We start from the raw sequence: 14890 nt of genomic DNA, 5'->3' as shown, positions 1-14890 counted from the left end.
CAATGGTGTTTTGATACAGGGCTCCGACACAGCACTTCGAATCTCTCTGCTTCAGGAAGAGTGAGACACACTCCAAAGCCTCGATATCATTAAGCCATCACTTGATATTTTTTCCACAGTCCTTTTTTTCCTCCAACACTTTTTAAACTCCTGGACACCTGCCTTGCTCCCCTGCACTTGGGTTTTCCATAAATTTGTCTTTCCTTGCTCCCTTTCAAATACCTTAACTGTGACAAAATGAACAGACTTGAAATGGACCCAGCAGGAAGAATACGGTCTTACCCTGCACGCCCTCAGCCTGCCAACCAAACCTACCCACCTTCACTATGCCCGGTCATTCAGTCTTCTCTGTCCTTTTAACGAGTGCCCCCACTTTTCCTAGTTATTTACCATGCCCTATTCTTTAACCTCAATGCTTTTTAAAAGTGTATGTCAGCACCCAATGCACCTTTTTGATAATATTATACAGTTTTTTTTATTCAGAATTCGAATCTGAAATCCATTATGAAGGAAACCATTTTATTTTTCGATAATCGGCAACAAATGATTGCAGATTGCTTGATCTGCTGGAAAATGATGACAGCACAGCGGAATTAGACGATTAGACGCAATACATCACTAAAGGTGACACCATGGTGACAGTTGGAATACCTTGTGAGAATGACGATGGATTTTCCAATATTTTGAGCAATGAACACTATTCTGAAGGGTCCCACAAAGACGGTGAAGAATACGAGCCACATAAAGGCGTTAAAGGTTATCCAGGGTTCATACTCAGTCTGACCCAAAAAATTTAAGGGCTTTTTAGGGGCATTCTTAGAGGCTGACACGAAAAATTTAGGGCCGACACGGAAAAATTTAGGGCCATCGTGGGAAATCAAGAGGAAGGAAAAAAGACTTACCCAATGGTGCCATCAACCGTTCTTGGTTCATCAAATGTTCCAGTACCTCAGTACCTGTGACAGTGATCACCTGTCGCCCCTTGTGGTAGTTCTCATTGATATGACCATTGTCAATGTCTTCACATAACAGTCTACAGAAAAACAGATTCTAACAACAATTGCAACTATATACACAAATGTCTTCTACTGATGTCTGTCTCAGCACCCCTACTCTAGCTCCTTGAGCCTACTCAGTGCCTCCTCTATTTGTTGCTGCAGAGGTGCCAAAGTGGCTCTCTTGTCCTTTGCTCTGCCTCTGAGTGCATTGACCTCGGTGATAAACCTCAGATTCCTCTTTTCTTCTGCCCCCTCACACAGCCTGTCAGCCTTCTCAATAAGCGTAGATATGTCTCTATTCTGGCTTTGAGGCAGTAGAGATGAAAAGTAGGCAGCGATGCCAAATGTAGCCAGGTACGAAGTCTTCCTTTCCCCACAGTGGTAGTTTTTAGCAATGTCACTGTCTGGGAACATGACTGCAAACATTTTCGAATTATTTTCACAAGATTTATAACTGTAATGGCTGCAGATCACTTTTAAAGTCCACACGATCTCTGCCTTTAACGAGTCAGTCTTCGTGTATTGAACTACGTTCATAAAGCCTGACTTCCGGCTGGTTGAAGTCGATGACTGGACAACTGCAGGTGCGGATGCACTGCTAGTACCACTGGCTGAAGTTGAAGCTTCACTATCTTGATATTTTAGAAACAGATTCATATCAACGGAAGATGAGAGAGTCTTCGCCAAATCAGCGTGTCTCCTGTTTTTCCGGTGCGACTCCAGTGCTTTGATGCTTTGCTTGCACGGATGGCAGTTAAACATGTGCCGATCTTTTGGATCTCGACGAACCCAGCTCCCGAACTCCTTACTTTCAACCCAAGCATATTGAAAAATGCACTTCCCCATGATACAAGTTGGATCGATGAAAGAACTACACTACGTCGTAACGAAGACGAAGTGAAATGCCTACTCACGGAAACAAACAATGGAATATCGACAAGATGGCGACAAGTTGTCAACACGGTGACTTCCGTTGACAATTTCCGGCTGTTTTGGACGCCAGACGGATCGCTATTTTTTTAAAATAAAATAATTTTTTTTTAGGGAGAATTTTAGCGGTAGAGGTCCTCCCTTTGATTTTTTTTTAAATTTAAGGCCTTTTTATGGGCTTGACCGGTTTTCGTGGATTTTTAAAGACTTTCAGGACCCCCTAAATGCACCTTCAAAAATTTAGGGGTTTTTAGGGACTTTTAGGGCCGCGTGCGAATGCTGTTATCATTTTGAGTCAGTTAGACAGCACACACGTTCGAATGGAGACGAAATGGCTGTCCAAGAATGTGCCGAGGATGCAGGGAGAAAGATATGCTTCGTGTTGGAAACATAGACTGGTAAGCATTTGTGTATTTCTTGTTTGGTTTAGTTAGTCAGAGTGATAAATAGTAAAGGCTTCGATATCCTGACTGTATATACGAAGTTTTCGGTCTTATTTTAAAAATATGCAAACGCCGTGTATCTCGCAAATAGTGACGTGACTTCTCGGCCGTTCATTGTCCAGCACGATGGATCTGTGCTTGTATGAGAAACTATTTGCAGTGCGATGTGAGTCACTAATTTGCATGTTCATGGCTCGTTTATTATCGCACCAAAACTAACAGAAGATGATAACGTAGTCCATAATCTAAGTTGAAATATTTTCACAAATAAGGATTTAAATGAACAAAATCAAGTCAAGTTAATTTAAGAGTGATAGTATTAACTTGTGTCACCATCAATGTAATTTCACGTGCTTAACTGATGCCATAACCAGACAGTACCCAGACCTGTCCAAATCCCATTTTAGTCACAATTTTACCAAGATGTCATGAGCAAAACCGCAAAACTTTTTAATTAAAATAGTAAACTGGTGTCCTGTGGTTTTGTTTGGGCACTAAATGCTTCAAATACAAAAGCAAAAGGGGTGGATTGCTCTGTTTACTGGACTGATATGGGTGTTTGAGCATGTAGAAGTTTGTGAATGTGAACAAATTTTTATTATTATATTATTTAGTTTTCATAAAATATTACATAACATTAAATCAAGCAGTATTACATACTAGTCACTCACAGGAGACTTGTTTGCAACTTATCAAAAACAATTTGTGAATTGAATGAAATAAACCTGTGCTTCATCAATACATCCATCCAATTTTCAACCAATTGCGTCATCCGCGTCGCTGACCAATCAGAGGCCAGAGATCAGCATAAACCACGCCCCTTTTTGCACCCGCCTTTCCCTCAGACAACGTTGCATGGCTCAGTATAGCTTTTGTTAGCATTTTATTGCGTATTTGGGTTCTTTAACAATAGATATGGTTAAGAGGTGTAGTCACGGACTTTGTAATACTGACGACAGGTATCCTGAAAGGCTAGTTCAATTCGTACCCTTTCCAAAACCGAAGACCCAGTACGAAAAATTTCTTTGATGGATCAAACTTTGTGGAAGACCACATCATCAACTGAATCCTTCTAAAATCAACCGGAACAGAAGACCGAGTACGAAAAATATCTTCGATGGATCAAATTTTGTGGAAGACCGCATGATCAACTGAATCCATCAACCGGAACAGATATGTTTGCAAGTAAGCCCTACATTTGATTTTCAATACATGTCTCATATAAATGAATTAGCAGTTCTTCGCTTGCATAACATAGCTACGTGTGAATGATTGACACACTTGATCTGTGTTGAGCGATATTTTGCAATGATCTGACTGCACAAACGTGTCCCTTTGTTCGCGGCTAATGAGCTAAGCTAAACCGGACTAGAAGTCCTAAAGCCTTCGACGTGCACAGAGACACCAAGACTGAAGGAAGGATGTTTGAGAACACTAAAGTAGTGATTGTCGTACTCGGTCGGGACTTACGTAGGTTCGGCACTAATTCAAGAATAATTATTGAGGGGAGCGCGTGACGTTACACAAAGAAAACGAGAGAAACAACTCGTAAATCAAGCCTCGCCTTCTTTTGCTTCATACGGTGGTTCACAAACAGCTATACAGATACACATACAGATTCTGCACACAAGTGTGATAGGTTACATGAAAATAGGAAACTGTCAATGACGAATTCGTCTTTGGGTTATAATATATTATGTGGCTTCTCGGTCTTCCGCTGACTCCGCAAAGATCTCGCGCTAATATCAATTGTTTCTCCGTCGATATGCATGGAAATACCATTGAAATACCCCTCGCTGAAATACTTGAAGCCCTGCTGTCTGCTTTTCAACGATATTTCACTGTTAGCTAAGAATGCGAGTGAGAAATCAGCTGGTAAATCGGACAGTTTCGCTCTAGTCTTTTCTTCCTGCGCCGCCATTTTTGCTAATTGTTTGTCTGAGGTTAGCACACGTGGGGTGACGTAACTTCAGGAGGCGTGGTTAAGTGCCCTGTACGGAGGGGTCAATTACAGGGCACATAGAGACAAACAGCCGCACATATCCGGGCAACTCAGAGTCTCCAATTAATGTTTTTGGGACGTGGGAGTATTTTTGGCAAAAAACATCTGACAAGATACGTATTTTACGGTACAGCATAACATATATATTTTCATCTAGATAAGATCATTTGGATTAGAAATTACACATTACAATCACTTTAGGATTCCAATTTTTCCAATTGTGATGGCCCCGGTTGAGTTCAATGTTAGAATTATTGTTTATTGGCTATTTGTAAGACAGCTGTTCTCATTCCCGGAGCCGGGGTCGCTGTCGTCCAGTTACAGATGGGATAGTGGTATTTAGCGCATTATCGTCTCAACCGGGTGATGAAAACAACCTGACCAAGGGTTTAGGGGAATGAGTCTGCTATCATAATGGCAACTAAATGGTTAAATTTTGCTGTTGGGTGTTGGATGGAAATGTTAACCGTTATTTAAATTTTTCTGTTCAAATGGTACCTGTGGGAATCACTCAAGGGTCCAGAAAAGAAATTAAATAATTACATACAAAAAATGAATTACAGTTCATTAAAATAACACGGTAGATCCAAAAATGCAAAACCACACTCTGTAATCAGGCCATTAGAGTTGCAAGTGTTATAATATGTGTACCTACGAATGGAACTAGTTCTTATGTGTCTTATGTGTATGTGCATCCATTAACTTCTTTTGAAAAACAAAAAAAAAATGTTTTCTAATGATGCGTCACCAGGAAATTTCACATGCGTCAAATTGATAGGAACTGGAAACGAACTGGGAAATTTATCAGCATTGATGTGTAAAATCATTTTTGTGATTGATAATTCATTAAAGCCATTATCACGTAGAAACATCTGATGGTGCAGATGAGGAAACAATATTTTTGATAAATTGAAGAAAAATGTAAGGTTGCTGTGCTTTCATAACTTCATTTTTGCCATTTGTCTATTCATCCTATGTCTGTTTATGAATTAACATCTACTGCATATGCAGTTTTATCCGAACACTGGCATAGACTGAGGAGGGGCTAAATGACATGGACAAAATAATGTCAACATACAGACGAAGAACTGAAATCCTGCTGCTATTTGATCAGTCATTTTATACTCAGTTGGAACACCAGACGCCGGTGATGTTCCAAGTGAGTATAAATTGGCTGATCAAATAGCAACAGGATTTCAGTCCTTTGTCTGTTGGAAGGGAAACAACCAACAAAAACATAGACAGAATCAACTACATTCATGACAATGTACAAAAATGTGTTCATCCGGGTACTTGACCGCCATTGTTGCAGACAAGCAGTCAGCTGTCCATTGTCATGATGCCAGATTTTTATTGTGTCCACGGATGTGGAAATCGCAGAAACAGACATTGGGAAGCGATTTTTCTGTGTTCCAAAGATTAGATTGCATGGAGGAGAAGATACAATGGAGTTATGGAAAAAACGGCAACAAAAGTGGCTTGCAAATTTACAACGTGCAGCAGATCTGAACGAAGCTCGAGTACACCAGGCAAATGGTTATTTGAAAGTCTGTTCTGATCATTTTTTAAGCGGTAAGCATGTGTATTTCTAGTGTCTGGATATTCTACTTCAGAGAAGTCTTTCAGATCCTTTGAAAGTACATCGTTTTGGAGAGTATACGGATCGATATCTTCACAGAGTTTGATCTTCTGTACATATCTAGCTTTGGCAACATCATCGAGTGAATTAAACTAAGCAGAAAACATCCATCGCACACCGCTGTTTATTTAATTCTCTGGTTTCTTTTAGTTCTTGTTGGGTCATTGTCTGTATCATGTGGAAGTTGTCAATTATATCAAGTTGTTTTCTCTCTTCCCTAGTGTTCCTTTCTTACTTGACATTTGCTTTTTGGACTTTGTTAATTTGGTATTTGGATTTTTCCACAATACTTGTTTTCCTTTGTTTTTGGAAACTTATGCCTTGCCTCCCTGCACTTGGGTCCTCCATGCTTTTGAGTTACCTTCAAATACCCTAACCATGACACTAATCTTCTTCCTTCTTCTCTTCCTTTCAGCTTGTCCCGTTAGTGGTTGCCACAGCGTGTAATTTTAGGTGAATGCATATTTGTTTGGCACAGTTTTTTACGCTGGATGCCCTTCCTGACGCGACCCCTCTGCATCTAGCCGGGGAGAGAAGCTTACAGCACCTAGTATTCCCAGGCGGTCTCCCATCCAAGTACACAAATTCAAAATTTCATCTCCCCATTGTGCGGCATGGTGGCGCAACTGTAAAGAAAAAAGAAGAAAGAAAAAAAACAGAAATAACATAACATGCGCAGCGCAACCAGCTCAACCACCCATGACCCGCTTTGTTATTCTGTATAATGCAGCCTCTGTAAGCAGACGTGTCCCGGTAGCTGTTTTTTTCTTCCCATTGAGGACTATTAACCCCCATCAAGGCTCCATAAAAGGCAAGTGGAAGCTCACTACCGAAGAAATCCTGCACCTTCAGGAGGAGCAGAAGAAGATGTTGGAGAAAGAGAAAGATGTCCCAAGTGCTGATATCAAAGCTATCTTTGCCAAATGGAACGAAATCCATAATTTCGTAGAGCTTCATCATCCCAATAAAGCCGAAGGCAGCAGAGCACTGGAAAATTTTAATGTTGCGATGAGCCTCTTCAGAAAAGTGCTTAAAAGACGCCAGAAACAAGTGACACTAGATTAATTCTTTTTGAAAAGGGGGCGAGTCAGTTGATAGTTTTGCATTGCTTTTTTCTTGTGAACTTTGATAATGCTTTGTTCCATTAGCATTTCTGCATTTTTTAGTTTGTAGTTATTCTGCACTTTTGTTGAAAAAAAAAAAAATTACAATGTTTACAATGCTGGGGGTGAGTCGCTACAGTGCACTCCCAGCAGAGCCTAGTCTACTACTGAAGCTACTACTTTAAACAAAAAATAAATATATTTCTTAAATTATTTTATTATATCAAGTATTTAAACTATAGAAGTATTGCTACTATGAAGTTTATTATCAGGAAAAACTTTAAAAAATGCTTTAAAAAGCCATTTTTTTTAAAGCTTGCAACACATTATTTCTTTTTCCCATTCATTATAATGGGAAATATCGATGAATCACTTTTCAAACCGCCTACTAGAACGGATTGTGGTCGAGAACCAAGACTGTACTGTAAGTTGAAAAAGTGATTTCATGTGTGTGTGTGTGTGTGTGTGTGCACATGTGTGATGGGGAACAGCCCCACTGTAACACTAGAACAAAGTATTTTGTGGTAATCGCGTATTTAAATATATAACAGATGATGCAACTACTAGCAAAGGTGATGTGGTTGGTCGCGTTCAACAACATGCAGAAGAAAAACTCACACGAAGTCCGGCACCTTACCCACCAAGTAGCTGCGATGTGACGGAGAGTCTAGGCTCCGTACCACACAGTGATGCGGTGGCCCAGGGTTATGAATTAGCTATGAATACGTCCCGACCACGACCCATCCAGCACCTAATATTCTTTTGGACTCTGATTTTTCGGACTATGAGGAGGACCTTGATTTGTATGACCGGCTACCTGACTAATAACCAGATAATTTCAATTCTGAATCTCTTTGCCCGATCGTTAATCCCAGTCAGTTTGTTTCACCTCCCCGCGTCTCCAGCTCCCGAGTGTCTTCGTCCGGTAGGACAGAGTTTCCCAATCCGTTTGTGGGAACCTGCTTGGCCATCTACCCGGGACCTACACATGGCGGCCAGTGGAGACGCCCAGGCCAGGCGCTCCCTTGTGGCTTCCGCTGCGCAGCAACAAAGACGCCGTCCTCTTCCACCTACTCCTCACCGTCAACGGTTAAACCGGCAGTTTAAGTGGCGAAGCTTCCAGCCCAGAGGGAGGAGGGGCCGACAAATCACGAGGTGTTCTGCCGCGAAATGCAGGCCGAGTTAGAGCGGCAGAGCAGTGTTTTGTTCTTCTGTGCTCACCATGGATTGGATGTGACAAACACCATGTCCAAGCATGAGGGTGTGTACACATGCACTTGCCACCAAGACACCCTGGGTCGCAGTTCGATGATTGACGTTGTGATCGTGTCATCAGACTCTCGACAGCATTTCTTGGACACTCGGGTGAAGAGAGGGGCTACCAACTCTGATAGTGGGGGAAAGATGCTTGTATGAACTCCCTAGCCCAAATGTATTGTGAGGGTCTGCTGGGAATGTCTGGAAGAAACCCCTGTCAGAAGAAGCTTCAACTGCCTCCTCCGGCAGAACTTCACCCCACATCCCGGGGGAAGTCCAAGTGGAGCATGTTCCCCACCTATATTTTCAAGGCAGCCGACCAGAGCTTTGGCTGTAAGGCAGTCTGTGCCTGTTGTGGCAGCAATCACCAAACCCGTTGGTGGACACCAGCGGTGAGGGATGTTGTCATGCTGAAGGAGTCCTAATCGGGTCTTTTTGAACAGTGGGACTCCTGAGGCAGCTGATGGATACCGGCTATCCACGCGGTATGCAGCTTTTGTGGATGCTGAGGAAAAAACCCAGGCATGGGAGGAGTTTGATGAGGTCATTGAGAATTACTTCAAGGAAATTCTAGTCTGCCATCTGCCAACTTAGCAGGGGGAAGCAGTGCACCATCAACATTGTGTATAGTGGAGATGGGGTGCTACTGACCTCGACTCAACATTTTGAATCGGTGTGGAGATGAGATCAAAGACCTCAACTCCATGACACGCCTTTCCACGATGAAGGACTGTCTGGGGTCTCTGAGGAGGTCTCTCCTATTTGTGGGTGGTTAAAAAGCTCCTCTGTGGCAAGGCTGGGGATGGATTTGATTCTGTTGGAGTTCCTGAGGGTCTCCGAATGTTGTCGGGTTGTCCAGGGTGACACACCCCTGCAACGCGTGGACATCAGGGACAGTGCCTATGGATCGGAAGACTAGGGTGGTGGCACCCCTTTTTAAGAAGGCGGACTGGAGTATGTGTTCCAACTACAGTAGTTTCTTGTTTGTGAAAATGATTGAAACGCATGAATTTGACAATTCTTCACGTCATGTGTCATTATCAGTAAATAATAGAGACATTTTTTATAAGCAATTGCTTCTGAACTATCACCTCGTGAGTGACGACCCTGTCTGCAACTGGGGATGAAAGGGATGAAGTCCGTAAGGTTGACATCTTAATGTACCAGCTATGGAAAAGTTCATTTTCTTTGCTTCCAGTTGTTTGATGTGTTTTTGTCGTTTTGCGTTAACTTTCAATGCCTTGAAACTTCTTGATCCGTAGTTAATAGTTTCCTGACCTCGTGTGCACAATGCTCTACCGGGTTGATCGATTTTGCAAATGAAGTCGCTTAACAGAGAGGTAACTTCCTTCTTTCCAACTATATCAACTTTCTCGTTCCATCCAATCCCATCGGAACTTATTTTTGACATATCAATTTCTTTCACTCGAGAGGTGTCTTTACTCTTGAGAACCACCATCGTGTTGTCTTGAAAATGGCCCATGAACCACCTCATATACAACAAGCGTTTTCATTGAACACATTTGACCAATCAACAGGCACGTACCTAATCTTCCACCTTGCTTCCAAAACTCGGACTGGAAAATCAACGGGTGTGGATTCTGGCATAGGAAAATATATATATATATATATATATATATATATATATATATTTTTTTTTTAATCAGTGCAATTTAAAAAGACAGATTTCTGCCTATAAACAGGAAAATAACATCTACTCCCAGACACCTCCCTGATGAGTTGTTCTGGGCACGTCTCACTGAAAGGAGAGCCCAGGGACGATCCAGGACACGCTGGAGAGACTACGCCTCTTAGCTGGCCTGGGAACACCTCAGCATCCCCCCGGAAGAGCTGGATGAAGCTGGCTGGGAAAAGGGAAGTCTGGACGTCCATGTTAAAGCTACTGCCCCCAAGACCCAACCTCAGATAAGCGATAGAAGTGTAATGAATAAATGAATGTCTAGCGTCCAACATTTAGATCACTGTAATGGAGTAAAAGTAGTTACATTTTTACATCAGAAGCGGCAGAGTTTTCTTTCCCGATCTCGTCAACTTGTGTGACTTGTCCAAAGCAGGTCACAAGCACACAGGCAGAACTTCAGGCCGCATATCAGTCCATTGTAGAATAACATTCACGATTACATCTGAGTGTGGACTGTAGAAATGTGGAAAGGATCAAGGTGCCAGGAGTCAAAGAGGACGAAACAGCCTATGACAGTGACACCAAACACCCCCCCACCCCACCCCCAACGTCATAGAGAACGAAACAGCCTATGACAGTGACAACAACCGCCCCCGCAAAAAAAAACCCTCATCGGTTGTATCCAATTAAAGTAAAAATTTAAGTAATTCTAATTTAAGTACACATTTTCAATTAAAAGTGGTGAATTTCACTAAAAGGCAACTGATTTACATGTATGATAATATGCTGTTATCAGTCTTGGGAATCATTCAGATGTTTTTTTGCATAAGTAAAATGAGCCTTTATGTTCTCTTTGGTCAGCAGTGGTTTTCATCTTGGAACATGCCATGGGTGCCATTTCTTCCTTCAATCTCTTCAGCATGCTGGAAGCACGCCTACATCTATGTTTCAAAGACAAACTCAGGATGTGACGCTGAGAACGTGCAGTCAACTTCGTTGGCCAACCCTGGGAGGCATGTTCTTAGTGGAGCCTGTCGCGTTAAACCACCGGATGGTTTTGGGCACTGTGCTGCAGCTCAGTTCCAGGGTGTTTCCAATTTTCTTTTCGCCTAGGCCATGTTTATGTCGAGGAACAATTCTGTTTTACAGATGTTCAGGAAGTTGTTATCCATGATTGACGTGTTGAATTTTCAGCAACCAGTATATGTGTAGGAGCTGTAATACCACATTTAGCACACCTGCTACCTATTCACACCTGAGACCTTTTAACAGTACTAAGTCACATGACACTAGGGACGGAAGATGACTAACGGACCTCAATTTGGGCATTTTCACTTTGGAATGTACTCACTTTTGTTGCCAGTGGTTTAGACATTAATGGCTGTATTTTTTGTTATTTTGAGTGAACAATACATTTACATTGTTAGATGTACACAGACTACTTTTCATTGTCTCAAAGAGACATTTATTCAGTGTTGTCCCATGAAAAGATGGAATTAAATATCTGCAGATATCTGAGCGGTCTACTCACTTTTTGGAGATACCCTAACTGCCAAATCCAGTGCAGTCGCGAATGTTGCAACAAAGATATCCCTGAATGTCTGTGACAAACATTTCTAGGCACCAGTCACCTCTAGTAATCCTTGGAGGGACGCCAAATCTGTGGACTGCCTCCATGAAGTAGTCGTCAAAGATTTATGGATCACTGCTGGTGGTGAGCCATTCCTCTAGATCATTTTCCAGGAAAAACCATCAATGCAGCTGTTAATACATATGCCCAATAGTTTCAGTTTGTCAAATGAGTCGAAATGCAAAATGTAATTGGAACCTTTTGCAAAATAGGAGACACCTCCATCGGCAAAGCTGAATTCAAAACCTATTGGGCAAAATTCTTTTTAAATTAAGTGCACCTGTTTTTTCTTAAACTGAAATCAATCCTCTTTGCATTTTCCGTCCATCCACCTTTAACTACAGAGCTGGCAACATGTTTGTGAATGTTCATGGATAAAATGAACAATACGAGCCAAAGTAGTGTATTCCTCGGGCCGAACCAGACTACAAAACTTAAATGTCTCCCAGACACAAAACAATGGTGACGACTTGCAAGGAAAGCAGCAATGTCCTTATAATAAAGTCCTATGAGAAAATCTAACTGAACTTAGTCCTGCACTGTCACACAGAAATTCAAACAAAAATGGATAAGGGTTTTTTATACACGCGCACACGAAATAGACCAGGGGTGCCCAATTTGTCGATCGTGATCAACCGATCGACCCTCCCCCCACACTTCCACCCTGTCTGTGGCTCATAAGAGACTGACTACTTGAAATTTTTTAGTTTGTAGTTATTCTGCACTTTTGTTGAAAAAAAAAAAAATTACAATGTTTACAATGCTGGGGGTGAGTCGCTACAGTGCACTCCCAGCAGAGCCTAGTCTACTACTGAAGCTACTACTTTAAACAAAAAATAAATATATTTCTTAAATTATTTTATTATATCAAGTATTTAAACTATAGAAGTATTGCTACTATGAAGTTTATTATCAGGAAAAACTTTAAAAAATGCTTTAAAAAGCCATTTTTTTTAAAGCTTGCAACACATTATTTCTTTTTCCCATTCATTATAATGGGAAATATCGATGAATCACTTTTCAAACCGCCTACTAGAACGGATTGTGGTCGAGAACCAAGACTGTACTGTAAGTTGAAAAAGTGATTTCATGTGTGTGTGTGTGTGTGTGTGTGCACATGTGTGATGGGGAACAGCCCCACTGTAACACTAGAACAAAGTATTTTGTGGTAATCGCGTATTTAAATATATAACAGATGATGCAACTACTAGCAAAGGTGATGTGGTTGGTCGCGTTCAACAACATGCAGAAGAAAAACTCACACGAAGTCCGGCACCTTACCCACCAAGTAGCTGCGATGTGACGGAGAGTCTAGGCTCCGTACCACACAGTGATGCGGTGGCCCAGGGTTATGAATTAGCTATGAATACGTCCCGACCACGACCCATCCAGCACCTAATATTCTTTTGGACTCTGATTTTTCGGACTATGAGGAGGACCTTGATTTGTATGACCGGCTACCTGACTAATAACCAGATAATTTCAATTCTGAATCTCTTTGCCCGATCGTTAATCCCAGTCAGTTTGTTTCACCTCCCCGCGTCTCCAGCTCCCGAGTGTCTTCGTCCGGTAGGACAGAGTTTCCCAATCCGTTTGTGGGAACCTGCTTGGCCATCTACCCGGGACCTACACATGGCGGCCAGTGGAGACGCCCAGGCCAGGCGCTCCCTTGTGGCTTCCGCTGCGCAGCAACAAGACGCCGTCCTCTTCCACCTACTCCTCACCGTCAACGGTTAAACCGGCAGTTTAAGTGGCGAAGCTTCCAGCCCAGAGGGAGGAGGGGCCGACAAATCACGAGGTGTTCTGCCGCGAAATGCAGGCCGAGTTAGAGCGGCAGAGCAGTGTTTTGTTCTTCTGTGCTCACCATGGATTGGATGTGACAAACACCATGTCCAAGCATGAGGGTGTGTACACATGCACTTGCCACCAAGACACCCTGGGTCGCAGTTCGATGATTGACGTTGTGATCGTGTCATCAGACTCTCGACAGCATTTCTTGGACACTCGGGTGAAGAGAGGGGCTACCAACTCTGATAGTGGGGGAAAGATGCTTGTATGAACTCCCTAGCCCAAATGTATTGTGAGGGTCTGCTGGGAATGTCTGGAAGAAACCCCTGTCAGAAGAAGCTTCAACTGCCTCCTCCGGCAGAACTTCACCCCACATCCCGGGGGAAGTCCAAGTGGAGCATGTTCCCCACCTATATTTTCAAGGCAGCCGACCAGAGCTTTGGCTGTAAGGCAGTCTGTGCCTGTTGTGGCAGCAATCACCAAACCCGTTGGTGGACACCAGCGGTGAGGGATGTTGTCATGCTGAAGGAGTCCTAATCGGGTCTTTTTGAACAGTGGGACTCCTGAGGCAGCTGATGGATACCGGCTATCCACGCGGTATGCAGCTTTTGTGGATGCTGAGGAAAAAACCCAGGCATGGGAGGAGTTTGATGAGGTCATTGAGAATTACTTCAAGGAAATTCTAGTCTGCCATCTGCCAACTTAGCAGGGGGAAGCAGTGCACCATCAACATTGTGTATAGTGGAGATGGGGTGCTACTGACCTCGACTCAACATTTTGAATCGGTGTGGAGATGAGATCAAAGACCTCAACTCCATGACACGCCTTTCCACGATGAAGGACTGTCTGGGGTCTCTGAGGAGGTCTCTCCTATTTGTGGGTGGTTAAAAAGCTCCTCTGTGGCAAGGCTGGGGATGGATTTGATTCTGTTGGAGTTCCTGAGGGTCTCCGAATGTTGTCGGGTTGTCCAGGGTGACACACCCCTGCAACGCGTGGACATCAGGGACAGTGCCTATGGATCGGAAGACTAGGGTGGTGGCACCCCTTTTTAAGAAGGCGGACTGGAGTATGTGTTCCAACTACAGTTTTTCTTGTTTGTGAAAATGATTGAAACGCTGAATTTGAATTTGACAATTCTTCACGTCATGTGTCATTATCAGTAAATAATAGAGACATTTTTTATAAGCAATTGCTTCTGAACTATCACCTCGTGAGTGACGACCCTGTCTGCAACTGGGGATGAAAGGGATGAAGTCCGTAAGGTTGACATCTTAATGTACCAGCTATGGAAAAGTTCATTTTCTTTGCTTCCAGTTGTTTGATGTGTTTTTGTCGTTTTGCGTTAACTTTCAATGCCTTGAAACTTCTTGATCCGTAGTTAATAGTTTCCTGACCTCGTGTGCACAATGCTCTACCGGGTTGATCGATTTTGCAAATGAAGTCGCTTAACAGAGAGGT

The 14890-nt window shown here is 42.7% G+C and overlaps 1 protein-coding gene across 7 annotated transcripts in view; it reads right to left on the bottom strand.

The window, feature by feature from the left end:
• Window positions 1-14890, bottom strand: part of LOC133506632 (general transcription factor II-I repeat domain-containing protein 2B-like) — a 123711-nt gene that overhangs the window by 17845 nt on the left and 90976 nt on the right. The window contains exons 1-2 of one of the 7 annotated variants that reach the window (XR_009796558.1): window positions 11843-12279; window positions 11646-11741 (exon numbers count right to left, since the gene is read on the bottom strand). The exons of the other annotated variants lie outside the window; for them this stretch is intronic. The gene's annotated coding sequence lies outside the window, so the exon portion shown is untranslated. Of the gene's footprint in view, window positions 1-11645; window positions 11742-11842; window positions 12280-14890 lie in introns of those variants that run through there. 7 annotated transcript variants of the gene reach the window in all.

This window comes from Syngnathoides biaculeatus, chromosome 9 (assembly GCF_019802595.1).
Source record: "Syngnathoides biaculeatus isolate LvHL_M chromosome 9, ASM1980259v1, whole genome shotgun sequence".
Lineage (NCBI taxonomy): Eukaryota > Metazoa > Chordata > Actinopteri > Syngnathiformes > Syngnathidae > Syngnathoides > Syngnathoides biaculeatus.
Note: the sequence above shows the minus strand (reverse complement) of the source record. Positions and strands in the feature narration are given on the sequence as shown.